Source organism: Chiloscyllium punctatum, chromosome 40 (genome assembly GCF_047496795.1).
Source record: "Chiloscyllium punctatum isolate Juve2018m chromosome 40, sChiPun1.3, whole genome shotgun sequence".
NCBI lineage: Eukaryota > Metazoa > Chordata > Chondrichthyes > Orectolobiformes > Hemiscylliidae > Chiloscyllium > Chiloscyllium punctatum.
Window position 1 is genome coordinate 15,164,147 of NC_092778.1, and position 20,851 is coordinate 15,184,997.

General features: G+C 41.1%; 1 protein-coding gene across 12 annotated transcripts in view; it reads right to left on the reverse strand.

The window, feature by feature from the left end:
- slc29a4a (solute carrier family 29 member 4a) overlaps nucleotides 1-20,851 on the reverse strand; it is a 266,290-nt gene that overhangs the window by 115,953 nt on the left and 129,486 nt on the right. For 11 of the 12 annotated variants that reach the window (XM_072559348.1, XM_072559345.1, XM_072559355.1 and 8 more), the window contains exon 2: nucleotides 96-246. The gene's annotated coding sequence lies outside the window, so the exon portion shown is untranslated. The remainder of the gene's footprint in view (nucleotides 1-95; nucleotides 247-20,851) is intronic. The other variant, XM_072559349.1, reaches the window with a different exon arrangement.

Here is a 20,851-nt window from a genome sequence, read left to right on the forward strand (position 1 = left end):
CTTTGGGAAGGGAAGGGACACAAAAAGAAGTAGGTGTTCTGACTCATGTGTTAATTCTTGTAGGTTAAAGTATGCAGTCATAAGCATTTACTTGCCTTTAAATACCTTGCTATGCCTGTTGAACTTCGGATTCAGAAAATCTCTGGTCCCTGTTCCTCATTGCCAGCATTTGCCCAGGCTTGACAGTTCATGCATTTCTTCAAATCCTTTTCCTTATTTGTCTATGGTAATCATCCAGCTGGTGCACTGCAGTGGAAAATAAATAAGTTATCATTAAATATTTACTGATTCAATCTGGTTGTATTTGTGTCTCGGTACATTTGAGAGCTTTGCTTTACCTCTAAAAGGAGATTGAAAGTCAAGTAAAACAAAGTGTTTCTAGTGTACAGTTCTACCTAACAGTTGAAGGTTTTTTTTCTTTTTTTTAAAATTAAAACCTTTATTGAGTTCCCTTTAATCTACAAGAAAGAAATTCTTGAAAAGCTGCAGTAGACTCTTTTTTTTCATACCTTTATGATAAGTTAATTTTAAATTGTGTAAAAGCTGTCCATTTTCCATTGTTTGATAATGATAGAAAGGAAATTAAATGACCATCATTCGATCAATTCCATGCATGGGAGAAATTGCTCGCCTCCGCTGTACAGATATACTGAACATAATTTGGTTTAACTCAGTATATGCAGGCACTCATGAACTTGACAGAAATCAAGCACTAGGCAATATTATTTTGACAGGGTATCTTACAGTTATTCTAGAATGGAACATAGAACAAAGAATATTACAGCACAGTACAGGCCCTTCGGCCCTCGATGTTGCACCAATCTGTGAAATTAATCTGATGCCCATCTAACCTACACTGTTCCATTATTATCCATAAGTATGTCCAATGCCCATTTAAATGCCCTTAACGTCGGCGAGTCTACAACTGTTGCAGGTAGGCCGTTCCACGCCCCTACTACTCTAATATCTGTCCTAAATCTATCACCCCTCAATTTAAAGCTAATTCTCCTCATGTTAGCCTTCACCATCTGAGGAAAAAGACTCTCACTGTCCACCCTAACTAACCCACTGATTATCTTGTACGTCTTCTTTAAGTCACCTCTCAATCTTCTTCTCTCCAATGAAAACAGCCTCAGTTCCCTCATTAGACCTTCTTTCCAGACCAGGCAACATCCTCATAAATCTCCTCTGATCACTTTTCAAAGCTTCCATATCCTTCCCATAATGCGGTGACCAGAAGTGCACGCAATGTTCCACGTGCAGCCTTACAAGTGTTTTGTACAGCTAAAGCATGACCTTGTGTCTTCAAAACTCAATCCCCCTACTAATAAATGCCAACACACCACATGCTTTCTTAACAACCCTATCAACCTGGGTGGCAACTTTCAGGGATTTATGCACTTGAACACCGAGATCTCTCTGTTCATCGACACTGCCAAGAATTTTACAATTAGCCCAGTTCTCTGCATTCCTGTTATTTCTTCTGAAGTAGGCCACCTCACACTTTTTCACATTAAACTCCATTTTCCACCTCTCCGCCCAGCTCCGCATCTTATCTATGTCCCTCTATAACCCACAACATCCTTCAGCACTATCCACAACTCTGCCTACCTTAGTGTCATCCACAAATTTACTAACCCATCCAGATCATTTACAAGAATGACAAACAGCAGCGGCCCCAACACAGATCCTTGTGGCACACCACTGGTAACTGAGCTTCACGATGAACATTTCCCATCAACCACCACCCTCTGTTTTCTTTCAGCTAGCCAATCTCTGATCCAAACCTTGAAATCACCTTCAATCCTGAAACTCCATATTTTGTGCAATAGCCTACCATGTGGAACCTTACCAAACGCCTTACTGAAGTCTATATGCACCACATCAACCGCTTTACCTTCATCCACCTGATGTCACCTTCTTGAAGAACTCAATAAAGGTTAGTGAGGCATGACCTACACTTCACAAACCTGTGTTGATTATCCCTAATCAACATATTACTTTCTAGATGATTATAAATCCTATCTCTTATAAGCTTTTCCAACACCTTACCCACAACCGAAGTAAGGCTCACTGGCCTATAATTACCAGGGTTGTCCCGACTCCCTTTCTTAAACATTTGCTATCCTCCAGTCTTCTGGCACTACTTCTGTCGACAATGATGACATAAAAATCGAAGCCAAAGGTTCTGCAATCTCCTCCCTGGCTTCCCAGAGAATCCGAAGATAAATCCCATCCGACCCCAGAGTCTTATCTATTTTCAGATCTTCCAAAATTGATAAAACCCTCTCTTTGTCAATCTCAATCCCATCTAATCTTGTAGCTTGGATCTCCATATTCTCACTAACATTGCCATTTTTCAATATGAATACTGACAAAAAGTATTCATTAAGCACTTCCTCTATGTCCTCAGATTCCACACACAACTTTGACTATTATTTTTGATTGGACTTAATCTTACTCTAGTACCTTAGAAATAACTTGGTAGAAAGTCAAACTTCAAAACAGCCCACAAATCTGATAGCAATCAGTTATGACCTCCAGGACTCCAGATTGGAATATGAGTCTCTGAGGCAATGTACCAAATTACTGGGAATTCAAGAGAGGTTCATCTGGAGGGCTAACAAGCTTTGGAAAGGAATAAGCCCGAATTAGTGACCAAGTTGGTAACTGATGTGCTTTGGAAGATGGATGCATCCAGAAGTGTGATTACCTACTAAGAGTGCGAGAAGTCTCAGGGGATCATTAAGAACCATCATGGAAAGTGTAGTGGACAAAGATCCAAGTCAAAATATGGGAACTATATGGTCCCTTTCTCCCAGTGATTGCACAGATACAGTGATCAGATTTGGTGTGACTTAGCTATTCTTATAGCAAATTCCTGGGATTCTGGAGAGTCGGAAAGCTCGTCCCAGCAAAGGCAGTTTTTCTCCCTCACTGTAGCCCACTAAACATTGGAGTTCACCACAGTTACATTATTGGGTTGGGTGATGTGCCACTTAACCAACTTCTGTGGAACCCTTTAACTCGAAGTGTAAGACATTTTGTGTTTCCACATGCAATACTGAAAACTGGTACAAGGGAACTATCAGTGCCTGTTGTAGCAAACTGATATTAGATATTGTGTTTCCAAAAGTTCCAGTTGTTGCAACAGAATACAGAAATACCTTAACCTATGTGATAATGCATGTAGTTGTGACCAGACAAGCATGTATCTTTATGAGAATTAAGTTACAACACTGGTATGAAACCATGCCATGTGATATTCCCATATAAAGATACCAGGTTCATTTTGAAGACTTCCAAAACAAAGTCAGTTCATCAATCAGCTTGAGCCATGGCATACCAATGTTTGCGATACAATTGCAATATATTTAATTGCTCTTTCAAGAGATTTTCTGATACTTATTCTCATTAAAAATAGAACTAGTCTCAGTGTTAATGTAACCATGGTTAATATGATGTCATCATAAGAACACATCATTAACCATGAAGTCCATTGACCATAACATTACTCACTGGTCACTACTACTGTTTTAAACAGCTGTCTCAAAGTTTCTATTTTATTCTATTAGGAACCTGAGAAAAGGAATCAAATTATTTCATGAACAATCAGGCCTTGTATTCTTTCAGGATCTCTCACTCATCCACACAGAAAAAGATTAGACATTGCAATGGCGAACTTGACAATAACTGTCTCGGTAATCTATGGTGATGAGGTTCATGTTTTTAAAAGCACCAAGTTGATGAATGAGCTTCCACCCAATTCAGTTCAAGTCCTGTATATGCAGCACTAAGTGTGGCATATCTTTCAGCTTAACCCTCTGTCAGGGAACACAGGCTGCATAGTTCAATGCTCCAATGTGGTGCTGCAAATAGATATAAAATAGAATATTTTCGATATCTGTCAACTTTCACTCCATGCGCAGAAACAGGTCTGCCTTGAGCACATGACCAAACTAAGGCATTTACATTCAAAATTCAACATTCAAGCTGCTTATTCTCTGTCAAAATACACAAGGCATTGACAAGATCAGTTGTACTAACAGAAATATCTCTGCTTAAATGAATTCAATTATTGCAGAATTCTTGGCATTTTTCTGACTGATGTCATTAGCAGGGAACTATCCATTTAATTCAACCAGCAAAATCTTGTTCTGTCATAGAATCCCTATAGTGTGAAAGCAGGCCGTTTGGCCCATCAAGTCCACTTCAACCCTCCAAAGAGCATCCTACCCTGACCAGCCACATCCTGTAACCCTGCATTTTCCATGACTAATCCACCTAGCCTGCACATCCCTGGACACTATGGGCAATTTAGCATGGCCAATTCACCAAACCTGCACATTTTTGGTCTGTGGGAGGAAAACAGAGCACCTAGAGGAAACCAACACAGACATGGGGGGGAACAATGCAAACTCCACACACTCAGTTGCCCAAGTGTGGAATCGAAACCAGGTCCTTAGTGCTGTGAGGTAGCAGTACTAACAACTGAGCCACCACACTGTATAGATCTTGTGCAATTTGTTCAAAATCTGCTTGATTGCAACTTTCTTTCAATTTGTTTAGATCTGCATTGTCTCTTTAAGGTGTTTATCAACCTACTCTGTTCAAATTAAGGAGTAAGTTTAAAGTTTTCAAAGGGAGATTGTCGCTGAGGTGACAGAAAACGAAGAGACAAAAGATTACTTTTATCATAATATAGTTCTGCACTTACAAAGTATCTTATTTTCTGCTTATTCAGGGATATTGTCGTGTTGTCAGTAATTGCTATAAATGTCATGCAGGCTTTAGAGATAACATAAACTGACAGAAAATGGCTGATGTAATTAAGACACCAGAAGGAAAAATATCTTTATAACTGGGCAGGTGAGTCCAGAGTTGTGAGGCAATTTCTGAAGCCAGGAAGATACCAGGAAGCATTTCTTTGTAACTCAAAAGAATAGAAAAGTTCTCATGTGACTGCAAGCTTCCTGTCAAATTCTGAGTAGCCAAAGAGGAGTCAGTGGCATAGGTGGATCACAGGCAAACGGGCAGGAGTTAAATGGCTTTGGTGAACACTAGGGATCAGCCTGTGGGTTTTGAGAGATCAATGTTCCCACAGTGACCTCTGAGGGAGTGGAGAACATCTACATGAACTCCCTCAACATCAGCACACCCTCAACCTTGCTGCCATATTCAAACTTGAACCAATTTCCCATCACCTGTTACTCATGTTTGCTCTGACGTCCAGTGTCTTCAGCAATGCATCTGTTTTAAAATTCTCATCTTTGAAGATAAAATTACTCCAGGGCCTTGTCCTTCCTTCTCTCCTTCATCTCCTCCAAATTTACAATCCTCCAAGACCTCTGCATTCTTCCAATGTGACCTTTTGTACACCCTAATTGTCACCAGTTGTCTTTTTGCATCTGTGGCTTATTCATTTGGGACATGCGGACATTGTAGAATAGTCAGCATGCATTGCCCATTGCTGAGCTGCCTTCCTGACCTGCTGCAGTCCATTTGGTGCAGGAAAACCCACAGTGCTGTTAGGAAGGATGTTCCAGGATTTTGACCCAGCAGCTGTTAGGGAACAGCGAGATTTTTCCAGGTCAGGATGGTGTGTGGCTTGGAGGAAAACTTCCAGGTGATGGTGCTTCCCTGGATTTGCTGCCTTTCACCTTCAACATTGCGATCATGGGTTTGCAGGTGCAATGTCTAAGAAGTCATGGTGAGCTCTTGCAATGCATCTTGTAGAAAGGACAAACTGATGCCACTGTATGTTAGTGGTGGAGGGAGTGATTGCTGAGTGTGTTAGATATGGTGCCAATCAAGTGAGTGGCTTTGTGGTAAGCCTCTGAGTGTTGTTGAAGCTGTTCTTATCCAGGCAAGTGGGGAGTATTCCATCACACTCCTGGCTTGTGCCTTGTAGATGGTGGACAGGCTTCAGGGAGTTACTCATTGCAGAATTCAAGCTTTTGAACTGCTCTTGTAGCCACTATGTTTATATAGCAAGTCCAGTGAGCTTCTGGTAATGGTAACCCCCAGGATGTTGATAGTGGGGAACTCAATGGTGGTAATGCCATTGAATGTCAAGAGGCAATGGTGGGATTCGCTCATGTTGGAGATGGTCATTGCCTGGCACTCGTATGGTGTGAATATTGTCAAGTGTTGTCAGTAATTGCTATAAATGTCGTGCAGGCTTTAGAGACCACATATCAGCCCAGTGCTGGATATTGCCCAGGCTGTGCATCACTTGAACATGAACTGCTTTCATTGTCTGTGGAAGTACGAATGGTGCTGAACATTGTGAAATCATCAGCAAACTTCCCCACCTCTAACTTTATAATGGACAGAAGTCATTGATGAAGCAGTTGAAGATGGTTGCACCCAAGGTACCACCCTGAGGAACTCCTGCAGAGATGGCCTGGAGCTGTGATGACTGACCTCCAACAATCACAATTATTTTCTTTTGTGTCGGGTATGAATACAACCAATGCAGAGATTTCCCGCATTCCCATTGGCTCGAGTATTGCTGGGGCTCCACAACATCACACTCAGTCAAACGCTGCCTTGATGTCAAGGACAGTCACTTCTCCAGCAGAAGACACTCCAGCCCTTTCCCTCTTGTTCGTGTTTGGGTCAAGGCTGTAACATGTTCAAGAGCTGAGTGGCCCTTATGGAACTCAAACTGAGCCTTAGTGAGCAAATCATTGTTGAGTAAGTGCCTCCTGATCACACCTTCCATCAGTTTACTGACGATTGGAAGAAGTCTGTTGGGGCGGTAATTGGCCAGACTGGATTTGTCCTTCGTTTTGTGCATGGGATATATTTGGGAAATTTTCCACATTGTCGTCTAGGTGCTAGTATTGTAGCTGTACTGAGACAGCTTGGCTAGGGTGCGGGAAGTTCTGAAGCACAAGTTTTCAGTACCACTGCTGGAAAGTTGTCGGTGTTCATAATCTTTGCAGTATCCAATGCCTTAAGTCACTTCTTTGTATCACGTGGAATGAATCAAATTGGCTGAAGATTGGTATGTATGAAACAGAGGACCTTAGGAGGAGGCCAAAGTGAATTGGATGAAAATTGGTACATATGAAACTGAGGAGCTTAGGACGAGGCCAAGGTGAATTGCCCACTCAGCATTTCGAGTTGACGATGCTCGCAAATGTTTCAGCCTGACCTATGATTCTCTGTAAACTATAAACGTGTACAAATGAATCAGAATCCATTATTTTAAATTCAGAATCCAAAAACCAATATTTTCGAGGCAATCAAGCCAAGACCTCTTCTAAACGCACCACCAGTTGATGGGAGGGGAAGGGGAATCTTCTTGCAAGCAATGTTAAAAGACGTTTCCTACAGTCTTGACTGGAGTGGAATAATTCTGTAGGAAATATGATAAAGTTTGATTTGCCTGCTACCTAATTTAAGAATAAAAACATTTCTCTTCCAGTTATTGATTAACGGCTGCAGCTGGAAGGAGGAGGTTTAAAACATAAAGAAGAATAATTAATTTTTGAACGTCAAATAGACAGAGTAATTTTCAATAAAACTGTGCAAATATTGCTTTTGGGCTTAAACATTTGCAAAACTCACGTTTAATATAGACTTTAAAATATTGAAAAATGCGTCAAATAAAGTTTCAAAAATCGAAATTTTCGATCTGCAGATTCATACTTAGGCTTTACCTAGAAAATATATTTTCTGTCCCTGACACTTTCATCCCTCTTCAGGCTTTATAGTGTTTTGTTTACTCTTTTAATATGAAAGGAAAGTTGCAGCTGTACAAGCGGACTTTAGTAAGGCCACATTTGGAGTCCTGCATGCAGTTCTGGCCACCCCACTATAGAAAGGTTATTATTAAACCAGAAAGAGTGCAGAAAAGATTTACGAGGATGCTGCCTGGACTGGAATGTTTGAATTACAAGGAGACGCTGGTAGGCTGGAATACAAGAGACTGACAGTTGACCTTATAGAGGTCTACAAAATCATGAGAGACCTAGATAAGGTAGATAGCCAACAGTTTTTCCCCATGGTAGAGGAGTCTAAAACTGGAGGACATCGGTTTAAGGTGAGGGGGAGAGATACAAAAGGGTCCAGAGGTGCAACTTTTTTACACTGAGGGTGCTGTGTGTCTGAAACAGGCTGCCAGACGGATTGTGGAAACACATACAATTTTGTCACTTAAGAAACATTTGACAGGTACATGGTTGGGATAGGTATGGAGAGATATTGACAAGCAAATGGGACTAGATTAATTGTGAAGACTGGTCAACATGGACAAGTTGGGCTGACGGGCCTATTTCCATGCTGTAAACCTCGATGAGTTAAAGTGTTGAGTTCATTTACAGTTCAAGTTATAAGGTTGTGTCCCACTGCACTGTTAGACAATGAAGTGATTTCACATGGCATAGGTTTCCATGCAAGGATATTTTTAAGTTAACAGATTTTGTGACAAGCCAAATGCTGTGAGAACTTTATGAAGACAGAGGTTGGCTTTTTCTAAGTTTTCGAAGTTGACACATGTGTGAGATACACATCCAGCCCATTGGTTAAGTTAGTGCCTATTCTGCAATTTGAGTAGTTTCAACAGGTTTCACCTTAGTGTAGATGGTCACAGTAGAGTCATCTGCCTTCCGTAAATTGGGTTAATATATTTGTATCATCCCAAGTTAAAAGCAAGATCTCAAATGATATCACTTTCTTACAAGTATCATTCTGCTTTCCATGCGACACACCATCATCTGTAAAAATAGAATTCCTATCTTATACCTCCAACAAAAATACTTAGAAATAGCTGATAGCAGAGTCTGACTAATTTTCAAGGTGGTTCTTAATATAATTGTACAATTAGAACTAATATCATAATCGATGGCTTTTGTTTCCAGTTATTGAAAAATTTATTATCCAATTTACCAAGAGATTTCAACTTAGTCAAGAGTCTCATAAGAAATATTATGTGAAAATAAAATTGTATAATATTTCTCACACGACTGGATGCCAATATATTTTTAGATCCTTCAGAGATTCCAATAAATCCATCGGTCTTATTTGTATTCGCAATGTTAGTGCTATGCGGGGCCCAGGATAGGGAAAAGTCAAATTTGGCTAACTAGCGTTCATCAGAGAATGAAAACCTTGAATGGCTTATTCATCTGACCTGCAAACATTAAAGAAATGGGCTGAGTATTTTAAAAATTACTCCACTAGTAGCTGCTGGCAGCTGGTACTTACATGATTTGGTATGTATTTGCTAAACAGAGTTTAGCACTTTTGACGACCCTTATCTTATCACTCAATATCCTGTCTCTAGACCCCATCTCCAATGAGTTGCTTCCTGCAACTGGTGATTGATATTCTGTCCCAATCCCAGAACCAGTTTGTACACAGCAAGATCTCACAAAATAGTAATGAGGTAGATGGCTACATGGTGTGTTTGGTGGTGTTAGCTTAGTGAACTATGTCAGCCAAGAGACTGGGAAATTTTCCTACTTTTGTCTGAATGGTACGATGTTGGCTGGAAATTTACAATTTGAATGCTTTACTCAAATGACTGTAACTCTGAATTTTGTGCGACTCCCTCCTCAATGCATTAGAATGATTCTACATTTTTTCGTGTTGGCTTAATTTTTTTTTAAAAACGAGAAGTTTTTTTGTGACAGACTGCTCTTGTAGATTGGTCCAAGTTCCTCAGATACCAATTTCTATTTGCCCATAGATTTACCTAAATTCATAGTTTGTGCTGGGATCAGGCTATTTACTTCAACTTCTAGTTTTATCACATTTTCCCCCTTTTTTTCCTTTGGAAGTTAACGTGATAACTTATGCTTTTACTATGAGAATGGATTTAGTGACAAAAACCAATTTACCACATCCAGCCACGAATGCAGTGGATTAAACAGTGAATGAGGCTCCACATATGTCCTTATCCTCACAGGGGAGGGAACCCATTACAACAATGCAAATAACAGGCTGGAAGCATTTGCAATCATCTTCAGCCAGAATTACGAAGTGTATACTCCTTCCCGAGATCCCCACCATCACAGAAACTGGACCTTAGACATTTTCATTCACTCCATATGACACAACTGAGTATCTAAATGCATTGCTGAAGATTTGTGCTCCAAAACTAGCTATGTGTCTAGCCAAGGACAACTACATCACTGCCATCTAACCAATAAAGTGGAAAACTGATGTCTACAAAATGAAGGAAGGTCCAATTTGGCCATACACCAGTCTATCAGTCTACTCTGAATCATTAACATGATGGAAGGTATTTCTGATGGTTCTATAAGTAGCAGTTACTTGATAATATACTGTTCATTGCCCAACTTGGATTTCACCAGGACCCGCAGCTTGAAACCTCATTACACCTTTAGCCGAAACATGCATCTTGTCATAGCCATGTGACCTCTACCATGAACACACACACACACACACACGCACACTTGAAATTCAGTTCACAAATGTTATATTCAACACACTACTGAAATTGCATATCTGAAACATGGAATAATGGAAGTAGTACTGAGGTGACCGCTGCAAAGCTGTAATAAGCCAGTTACAGATACTCGCAGATATGTGCAAAGCTAAAAAAATGAAAACAGCAAAACAAGACACAGTTAAACCACTAGTTAAAAAGAAAATAGATGCAGCTTCCCCCCCCTTACCAGCTCCTGGTCAAGTGACAGTGGATATGGTGATATACTGAACTTACACAATGGCAGAAATATAAAATAGGAATGAATTTGTTGAGCAAGCCAGAACAGTTACAAATCACTACATTTTTACCATAGCTGGGAAAAGACTGCTTCATCATCTATTTCACTATAAATCTCTCAGAAAAGCAGAAAAATGCATGGCAGAACATTTCAAAGCTTTGAGGGTGTGCTTGAATCCCAAGGGAACATTACATATGAGTGGCACGTATTTAAATATAGGAACCAAAGTGTAAAAGAGTCATTGATCAATATGTAATGTCGCATATCAAAGCTATCCTGCATGATAACAGATGGTCTAAGCAAATCATTACTCACAGTATTTCACAAGCACTCATGACAAGGGCTGTGTGAACCACTTTGGACCTTGAACAATGAATCATAGTGTGGAAAGAGGCCATTCGGCCCATCAAGTCTGCACTGACCCTCCAAAGAGCATGCCACCCAGACACACATGCCCACCCTATCCCCGCATTTACATAACCAACCCACCTAACCTGCACATCCCTGGACAATTTAGTATGGCCATTCCACCTAATCTGCATATCTTTGGACTGTGGTGCCCAGTCTACCTCAGACTCTCCTGGAAGGGGAAGGTGCCACAATAGGTGAAGTGAGCTTTCTCACCATGCAGTAAACCCACAAGTTTTCTCCACTAACAGGATGTGGCTGCCAAGCCAAACAGATGTTTTGCCTAGCACACAAATGAGGAATGTGACAAGTGAGTTTCAATGACGGTGTGATGCCAGGCATTTAGGCTGGACATCCCAATGACTGGCAGACTGTATTAAACAGAACATCCGAGTGACCATTCACAGCTGGTAGCAGGCCACTCGTGCACAACCAGCCATGCTTGCAAGCCTCACAAATGATATTCGCCATTAGATTTGACTCTGTTATTGGAAATCACTGATTAAATAGACCAGAATCTCTGAAGAGTTACACAAAACAAGTTTCAGACCATTGGTTGGACTTGCAGTGCAATGCATGCGTGAAGCTAATTATTTGTGCACAAAACCCTTTATATGAAGGCAAAAGGAATTTGTACGTACATTGCACCTTTTTCATAAAAAGCAGATCATGGAGATAGCTTTCTGATGCATTCCCATGAGTACAACCTAACCTGTGAATTAAGAATGACAATTAACTGTTCTTGCTCCATATCAAAGATAGCCCAACCACTCAGCAACCTCTTCTCATGCTGGATAAAACGGTGTCCTTTTTATCCATCTTTATCTTGTGTCCTAGTTCTGATGTGTGCAAGCTGAAAACCTTCAATGATCTGTACTACAAAGCAATTATTCATCACATAAAGCTTAGAATCCCGACAGTGGAGAAAGAAGCCATTCAGCCCATCAAGTTTGCACCAACCCTCCAAAACGCATCCCATCCACACCCAACCACTCCTGTAATTGACATGCTCATCCACCTTGACTGTACATATGGGGGTGGAAACCAGAGCACCTGGCAGAAAACCATGTAGGCACAGGGAGAACATGGAAACTTCACATTGACAGTCACCACAACTGGAATCGAATGCAGGACCTTGGCTTTATGAGGTGGCAGTGTAAACCACTAAGCCACCCTGCACGGAGCATGTCCAGCATAGAGGAAAAAAAGAGTTTTCACTATAAGCGGCAAAACCATTCTGCACACAAAGCTAGGAAGCAGACAAACAAGCCAATAAAGATTATTGTTACAATGACGACAGACAGCAATTCAGACAAATCGAATTGGTACCAAAGGGATGTCAGATGAAGATTCAGATAGTTCAATCTACACTTTACAGCAGGTTGGCGACTACAAATCTAAAGGAGTAAAACCTTTTGTAACTATTTTGATAAAGACAGCAGAACATGAACATCAAACATATGGGAAGGACAGACAGATGCTGTTCCTTCCTGCAACATTATGAGCTTCATAGACCTATATAATATGACACAAAATGGCAATTCAAAGATAAATCCTTAAAGGTAAAGATGGGACTCTGTAATAGAACAATGCTCACTCTTAGAGGAAAAGTTAGTCTTAAAACCCAGTTCTGTGCCAAATCTGAAGATGTGAAATACTTGACAAGAAGATAACGCCATTCGTCTCAGCAGAAGCAAGTTAAAAGCTTTGACCAGTTGCTCTATATGCCCCAGGAGATATCAATAGTGTTTCGCAGGCACATTGGCTGACAGACAAACGGTGCAAGACAGAGAGAGTCCAACAGCAGGAACACAAAGAAATTTTGATGCTGAACTCACAAAATGAAAAGATACAGCTAGAGCAATGAAAGGCGACAGTGACTAAGGCAGCAATGTAAATCAGAAGAGTCAGTTGAATACATTTTAAAACTGAATCAGACAATATATTATTCCAACCAGCAGAGGTTGGGGAAATGGCCAACAGTTGGAACTCCTTTCGAATAGAACTGTGTAAAACCTTGCTGTCAAGAGAAGTTGAAGCTCTTTGTCTTGCTCTCATCAAGGCCATAATTTGGAGGTGCCGGTGTTGGACTGGGGTGGACACAAACACTTTAAAGATCACATTTGCAGTGCACGTATATCACCGAGCTTAAGTGGAATAACAAATAACTGCTCATGTATGAGCGCAGTCATTATAGCATATGGTAACTTAGCAAATTCAAAATGTCCATGATGATGCTTACTTTTTTTGTACAAAGAGATGAATGTTTGGATTGAATTGAAATCATGTACAAATATAGTCATAGAGTCATAGAGATGTACAGTATGGAAACAGACCCTTCATCCAACCCGTCCGTGTCGACCAAATATCCCAACCCAATCTAGTCCCACCTGCCAGCACCCGGCCCATATCCCTCCAAACCCTTCCTATTCATATACCCATCCAAATGCCTCTTAAAGGTTGCAATTATACGAGCCTCCACCACTTCCTCTGGCAGCTCATTCCATACACGTACCACCCTCTGCGTGAAAAAGTTGCCCCTTAGGTTTCTTTTATATCCTTCCCTTCTCACCCTAAACCTATGCCCTCTAGTTCTGGACTCCCCGACCCCAGGGAAAAGACTCTGTCCTATCCTATCCATGTCCCTCATAATTTTGTAAACCTCTATAAGGTCACCCCTCAGCCTCGGATGCTCCAGGGAAACAGCCCCAGCCTGTTCAGCCTCTCCCTGTAGCTCAGATCCTCCAACCCTGGCAAGATCCTTGTAAATCTTTTCTGAACCCTTTCAAGTTTCACAACATCTTTCCGATAGGGAGGAGACCAGAATTGCACACAATATTCCAACAGTGGCCTAACCAATGATCTGTACAGCCGCAACATGACCTCCCAACTCCTGTACTCAATAATCTGACCAATAAAGGAAAGCATACCAAATGCCTTCTTCACTATCCTATCTACCTGTGACTCCACTTTCAAGGAGCTATGAACCTGCACTCTAAGGTCTCTTTGTTCAGCAACACTCCCTAGGACCTTACTATTAAGTGTATAAGTCCTGCTAAGATTTGCTTTCCCAAAATGCAGCACCTCGCATTTATCTAAATTAAACTCCATCTGCCACTTCTCAGCCCATTGGCCCATCTGATCAAGATCCTGTTGTAATCTGAGGTAACCCTCTTCGCTGTCCACTACACATCCAATTTTGGTGTCATCTGCAAACTTACTAACTGCACCTCCTATGCTCGCATCCAAATCATTTATGTTAATGACAAAAAGTAGAGGGCCCAGCACCGATCCTTGTGGCACTCTACTGGTCACAGGCCTGCAGTCTGAAAAATAACCCTCCACCACCACCCTCTGTCTTCTACCTTTGTGCCAGTTCTGTATCCAAATGGCTAGTTCTCCCTGTATTCCATGAGATCTGACCTTGCTAATCAGTCTCCCATGGGGAACCTTGTCGAACGCCTTACTGAAGTCCATGTAGATCACATCCACTGCTCTGCCCTCATCAATCTTCTTTGTTACTTCTTCAAAAAACTCAATCAAGTTTGTGAGACATGATTCCCCACACACAAAGCCATGTTGACTATCCTTAATCAGTCCTTGCCTTTCCAAATACATGTACATCCTGTCCCTCAGGATTCCCTCCAACAACTTGCCCACCACCAACGTCAGGCTCACTGGTCTATAGTTCCCTGGCTTGTCTTTACCACCCTTCTTAAACAGTGGCACCACGTTTGCCAACCTCCTGTCTTCTGGCACCTCACCTGTGACTATCGATGATACAAATATCTCAGCAAGAGGCCCAGTAATCACTTCTCTAGCTTCCCACAGAGTTCTCGGGTACACCTGATCAGGTCCTGGGGATTTTTCTACCTTTAACTGTTTCAAGACATCCAGCACTTCCTCCTCTGTAATCTGGACATTTTGCAAGATGTCACCATCTATTTCCCTACAGTCTATATCTTCCATATCCTTTTTCTCAGTAAATACTGATGCAAAATATTCATTCAGGATCTCCCCCAAATTCTGTGGCTCCACACAAAGGCTGCTTTGCTGATCTTTGAGGGGCCCTATTCTCTCCCTAGTTACCCTTTTGTCCTTAATATATTTGTAAAAACCCTTTGGATTCTCCTTACTTCTATTTGCCAAAGCTATCTCATGTCCCCTTTTTGCCCTCCTGATTTCCCTCTTAAGTATACTCCTACTTTATTTATACTCTTCTAAGGATTCACTCGATCTATCCTGACATATGCTTCCTTCTTTTTCTGAATGAAACCCTCAATTTCTTTAGTCATCCAGCATTCCCTATACCTACCAGCCTTCCCTTTCACCCTAACAGGAATATAATTTCTCTGGATTCTCATCTCATTTGTGAAGGCTTCCCATTTTCCAGCTGTCCTTTTACCTGCGAACATCTGCCTCCAATTAGCTTTTGAAAGTTCTTGCCTAATACCGTCAAAATTAGCCTGCCTCCAATTTAGAACTTCAACTTTTAGATCTGGTCTATCCTTTTCCATCACTATTTTAAATCTAATGGAATTATGGTCACTGGCCCCAAAGTGCTCCCCCACTGACACCTCAGTCATCTGCCCTGCCTTATTTCCCAAGAGTAGGTCAAGTTTTGCACCTTCTCTAGTAGGTACATCCACATACTGAATAAGAAAATTGTCTTGTACACACTTGAGAAATTCCTCTCCATCTAAACCTTTAACACTATGGCAGTCCCAGTCTATGTTTGGAAAGTTAAAATCCCCTACCATAACTACCCTCTTATTCTTACAGATAGCTGAGATCTCCTCACAAGTTTGTTTCTCAATTTCCCTCTGTTATTGGGGGGTCTATAATACAATCCCAATAAGGTGATCATCCCTTTCTTATTTCAACCCAAATACCTTCCCTGGATGTATTTCCAGGAATATCCTCCCTCAGCTCAGCTATAATGCTATCCTTTATCAAAAATGCCTCTTCCCCTCCTCTCTTGCCTCCCTTTCTATCCTTCCTGTAGCATTTGTATCCTGGAACATTAAGCTGCCAGTCCTGCCCATCCCTGAGCCATGTTTCCGTAATTGCTATGATATCCCAGTCCCATGTTCCTAACCATGTTAGGAGTTCATCTGCCTTCCCTGTTAGGCCCCTTGCATTGAAATAAATGCAGTTTAATTTATTAGTCCTACCTTGACCTGGCCTGCCCTGACTGTTTGACACTCTTCTGTTCTTAGCTGTACCCGTCTCAGATCGATCTCTTTCCTCACTATCTCCCTAAGTCCCACCCCCCACCCTACCTCCCCACCCTCCCCCAACCCCACCTTACTAGTTTAAACCCTCCCAAGCAGTACTAGCAAATTTCCTTGCCAGTATATTCGTCCCCTTCCAATTTAGGTACAATCTTGTACAGATCACTTCTACCCCAAAAGAGATTCCAATGGTCCAAAAATGTGAATCCTTCTCCCATACACCAGCTCCTCAGCCATGCATTCATCTGCTCTATCCTCCTATTCCTGCCCTCACTAGCTCGTAGCACTGGGAGTAATCCAGATATTACTACCCTTGAGGACTTCCTTTTTAAATTTCTGCCTGATTCTTTGTAATCTCCCTTCAGAGTCTCAACCTTTTCCCTTCCAATGTCGTTGGTTCCAATGTGGACAATGACCTCTTGCTGGCCCCTCTCCCCCATGAGAACATTCTGCACCCTCTCTGAGACACCCTTGATCCTGGCACCAGGGAAACAACACACCATTCTGCTTTTTCTCTGCTGGCCACAGAAATGTCTGTCTGTACCTCTGACTACAGAATCCCCTAACACGATTGATCTCTTGGAAACCAAAGTACCCGTTGTTGCATTAGAGCCAGTCTCAATACCAGAAACTTGGCTGTTCGTGCTACCTTCCCCTGAGAATCCATCACCCTCTACATTTTCCAAAACAGCATACCTGTTTGAAATGGGTACATCCACAAAAGATTCCTGCACTAGCTGCCTATCTCTCTTACCCTTCCTTGAGTTAACCCATCTATGTGACTGTATCTGAGACTTTCCCCCCTTCCTATAACTGCCATCCATCATATACTGTTGCTGTTGCAATTCCTCATCGCTTTTATCTGTCTCTCCAACCGATCCACTCGATCTGATAAGATTCGCATCCAACAGCATTTATGGCAGATATAATCCGCAGTAACCCTTAAACTCTCTTTAAACTCCCACATTTGACAAGAAGTACATCTCACTGCAAAGACCATTTTTGCTCTTTCACAATCTACAGATCCAGAAAATAACACCGTCTTATTCCTCTACAAACACTGCCCCAGGTTAAATTGATAGCTATGGCTTATATTTTAAGTTTAATCAAGAGACTTATCTCCAAAAACATATAATAAAGAAAGAATCCACTATACTCACTACTGCAGCCTTTCTCATGGACAGACTTAAAACTACAATTAACTTATCTGATTCTGTGCTGTGAACTTCGCCCAACAGTTCCTCCAAGATTAGTTGTGAATTTGACCTCTCGGGTTTGCTGTAGTCATGTAACTGCTACCATGCAATCACATGCTCACACACAATAAATATCCCATGCTGTACACACTGCTGTGTGGTACACTCTAAATGATGACCTTCTTTCCATCAGAAGGTCAGAAGTGGGACATTTCGGTAATGATTGCACAATGTTCAGCTCCAATTGTGAACCCGCAAATACTGAAGCTGTCCATGACTACATGTAAAAACACTGGACAGCACTCAAGCACTGGAATTGGTAGGTGGTAATCACGCCACAGAAGTACCATCCAATGACCACAAGAGGAAATCTAACCATCTTCCCTTGACATTCAATGGTATTGCTATCACTGAATTCTGTCATCAACATCCTTAGCGTTACCATTGAACAGAACCTAAACTAGACCAGATGCATAAGTTCTGTGGATACAAGACATATCAGAAGCTTGATATTCTGCCATGACTGACTCACCTCTGACTCTTTGAAAGCTTTCCATCATCTATAAGACACAGGTCAGGAGTTGCATGGAACAATCTGCACTTTTCTGGATGAGTACAATTTCAAAAATATTCACGAAGGTCAATAATGTCCTAGACAAAGCCACCCTTTTGACTGGTACCCTATCCAGCTCAAACATTCACCATCACCAACAATGGGACACTATAGCTGCAGTCTGTAATATCCATAAGATACACTGTAGCAATTGTCAGGACTTCTTTGAAAGCACCTTCTAAATCTAAGACCTCCGTCACCTAGAAGGAAAAGAACAATGAGCATATGGAAATACTGTGCTTGCAGGTTCTTCTCTAAGTGTCACACCACCCTGACTTGGAACTTTATTCCTATTCCTTCACCACTACAGAATCAAAAAGCTGAAACTCCTTCCTAACGGCACTGAGTAAAACCTTGCTGTAAAGAGACATGAAGTTGAAGCTCTTTGTCTTGCTCTCATCAAGGCCATGATTTGAAGGTGCTGGTGATAGACTGGGATGGACAAACTTAAAAATCACATGACACCAGGTTATAGTCCAAAGATTTAGTTGGACGCACTAGCTTTCGGAGTCCTGCTCCTTCATCAAGGCAAGATTACACGTTGTGTCTCTTTAGCAAAGCTCAAACAATTATTAGCACAGAGTACACCTACAGCAGCTATCACTGAATTTTGTCATCAACATCCTTAGAGTTACCATTGGACAGTGGACTGCAACAGTTTTATGAAAGAGCTCTCACTGCCAACGTCTCAAGGGTAATTAGGAATGGACAATGAATGTTGGCCTCTCCAGCAACTCGACTGTCTCATGACTGAATGAAGGAAAATATTAGCTCTATCCTTCCAACCCAATTTATGCTGACATTTTAAATAAGCAAATTGTGCTAACACTTCTCTCCTGTTGCCCAACACCCACTACACTTCCAGTGACATTTTGTTTTTGCCTGCACTCATTTGCACCAATAAATGCAAAAGTATAAAGAGGAGTGAAATGCTGATTGAATTCAGACGATAATCATGCATACTCTGGGGTGAAGACCTCTGTTGAATTCTCCGAATGATCTTCATGCAACGACAAAGAGATCCAAAGCAATTTAAATGCTGAGTGTCACTGTATACACATGATTAGAATAATAAAGGACAATGGGGTGAGCAAGTGAAGTCTTCCAGAGAAACCACAGAGTTATTTCAATCTTAGAAATAGTTTTTTAAAGTTTCAAGTTTTAACCTTATGTTAATTTTCAGATTTTAGAAGAGATATATTGGTAGCTCTGTCTTCATTTTTACTTTGCTATATTTTGGATTTAATATTAAAGGATCATTATTCATCAGAATTGTTCAAATTTTGTATCATAATGCTTTCAGGGTTCTCTTTCATCCTAAATGGTGTCCCAAAACCATGTTGCAAGTATTCTTTCACTTCTCAAAAGACATGAGATTTAAAATGTATTAAGCATTATTAAATTGAGAGCTGAAAGATGAGCAAATTTAATTTGTCTCTTGCAAGAACACACCTTTTGAATTTCTCTAGCAACTCGAAATGTAGTGAAATATGCCAAACTGTTTTATCAAATGAAATTTGAGACTGAGCTATGTTGGATATACTAGAATCAGAGAGACCAGTTTAAGGACCACTTTAAAAGGAACCAATGCAATGCAAAGTACAGTGTTGTTTTAAGGTAGGAATTTCACAGCCTAGGCCTCAGCAGCTGAAGGTGGAACTGCCTATGGTGGAGCAGTGTCATAATAACATGAACAATTTACGTTTAACGTAATAAAACATTCCAAGGCATTTCACAGGTACATGAAAAATAAAGTATGATACCCAGTCACATTAGGAGATATTGCTTCAGATTTTACCAGTACCCAGATGACAGATTAGGAGGGCAGGCGGAAGGAAGATGCAGATTGAGAAAATGCTGAATAATTCTGTTGGAACTTAGTTCCGCCTGAGAAAGTTTGGACCATTAGGCCAGTTAGCTCAAGGCTTAATGAAAGGTAGGTTTTAGGTATTACAGAGATGTAAAAAGGACAGAATTAAAGGAGCACTTATGTCCTGTGAGCTCTGTGGGTTGCAGGAGATTACAAAAACCAAGCCAATTGTGGAATTTGAAAACAAGGGTGAAAATGTTAAACTTGAAGGTTTCTGGATCACCTTTGGATTAATAATGGCAGTTCCAAAAACATTAAGACCGGAGAGATCCCAAAACTAATCTTCTAGTTATTGTTGTGAATCCGCTGACTGACGATTGGTGATAATCCCATCTCACGGTAAAATGGTACAAACATTGAACCATTGATGCTGTGAGGCTTCACCTAATCTTCTATTAAAGTTGTAGCAAGAGATTGGGAGAACCCCTTGGAAATTTGGGGTCCAAAAATAACACATTTCTGTGTTGAACCTGCTCAATGATTGACCTTCCACGGCCCTGTAGGGTAGAGAGTTCCATAGATTCATTCAACAAACAACAAAGAACTGCAGATGCTGGAAATCTGAAAGAAAAACAGAAACAGCTAGAGAAACTCAGTGGCCAGAGCAGAAGAAGGTCACCAGACTCTAAATGTTGACTCTACTTTCTCAGTCCACAGAAGCTGCTAGACCTCCTGAGTTTCTCCAGCAATTTCTGTTTTTGTTCTTAAGATTCACCCATCTCTGAGGGAACTAATTCTTCCTCACTACCCCTTATTCTGAGATAACATCCCTAGTTCTAAGCTCACCAACCACAGGAAACATCTTTATGTACAGCTGCAGTGTTGGG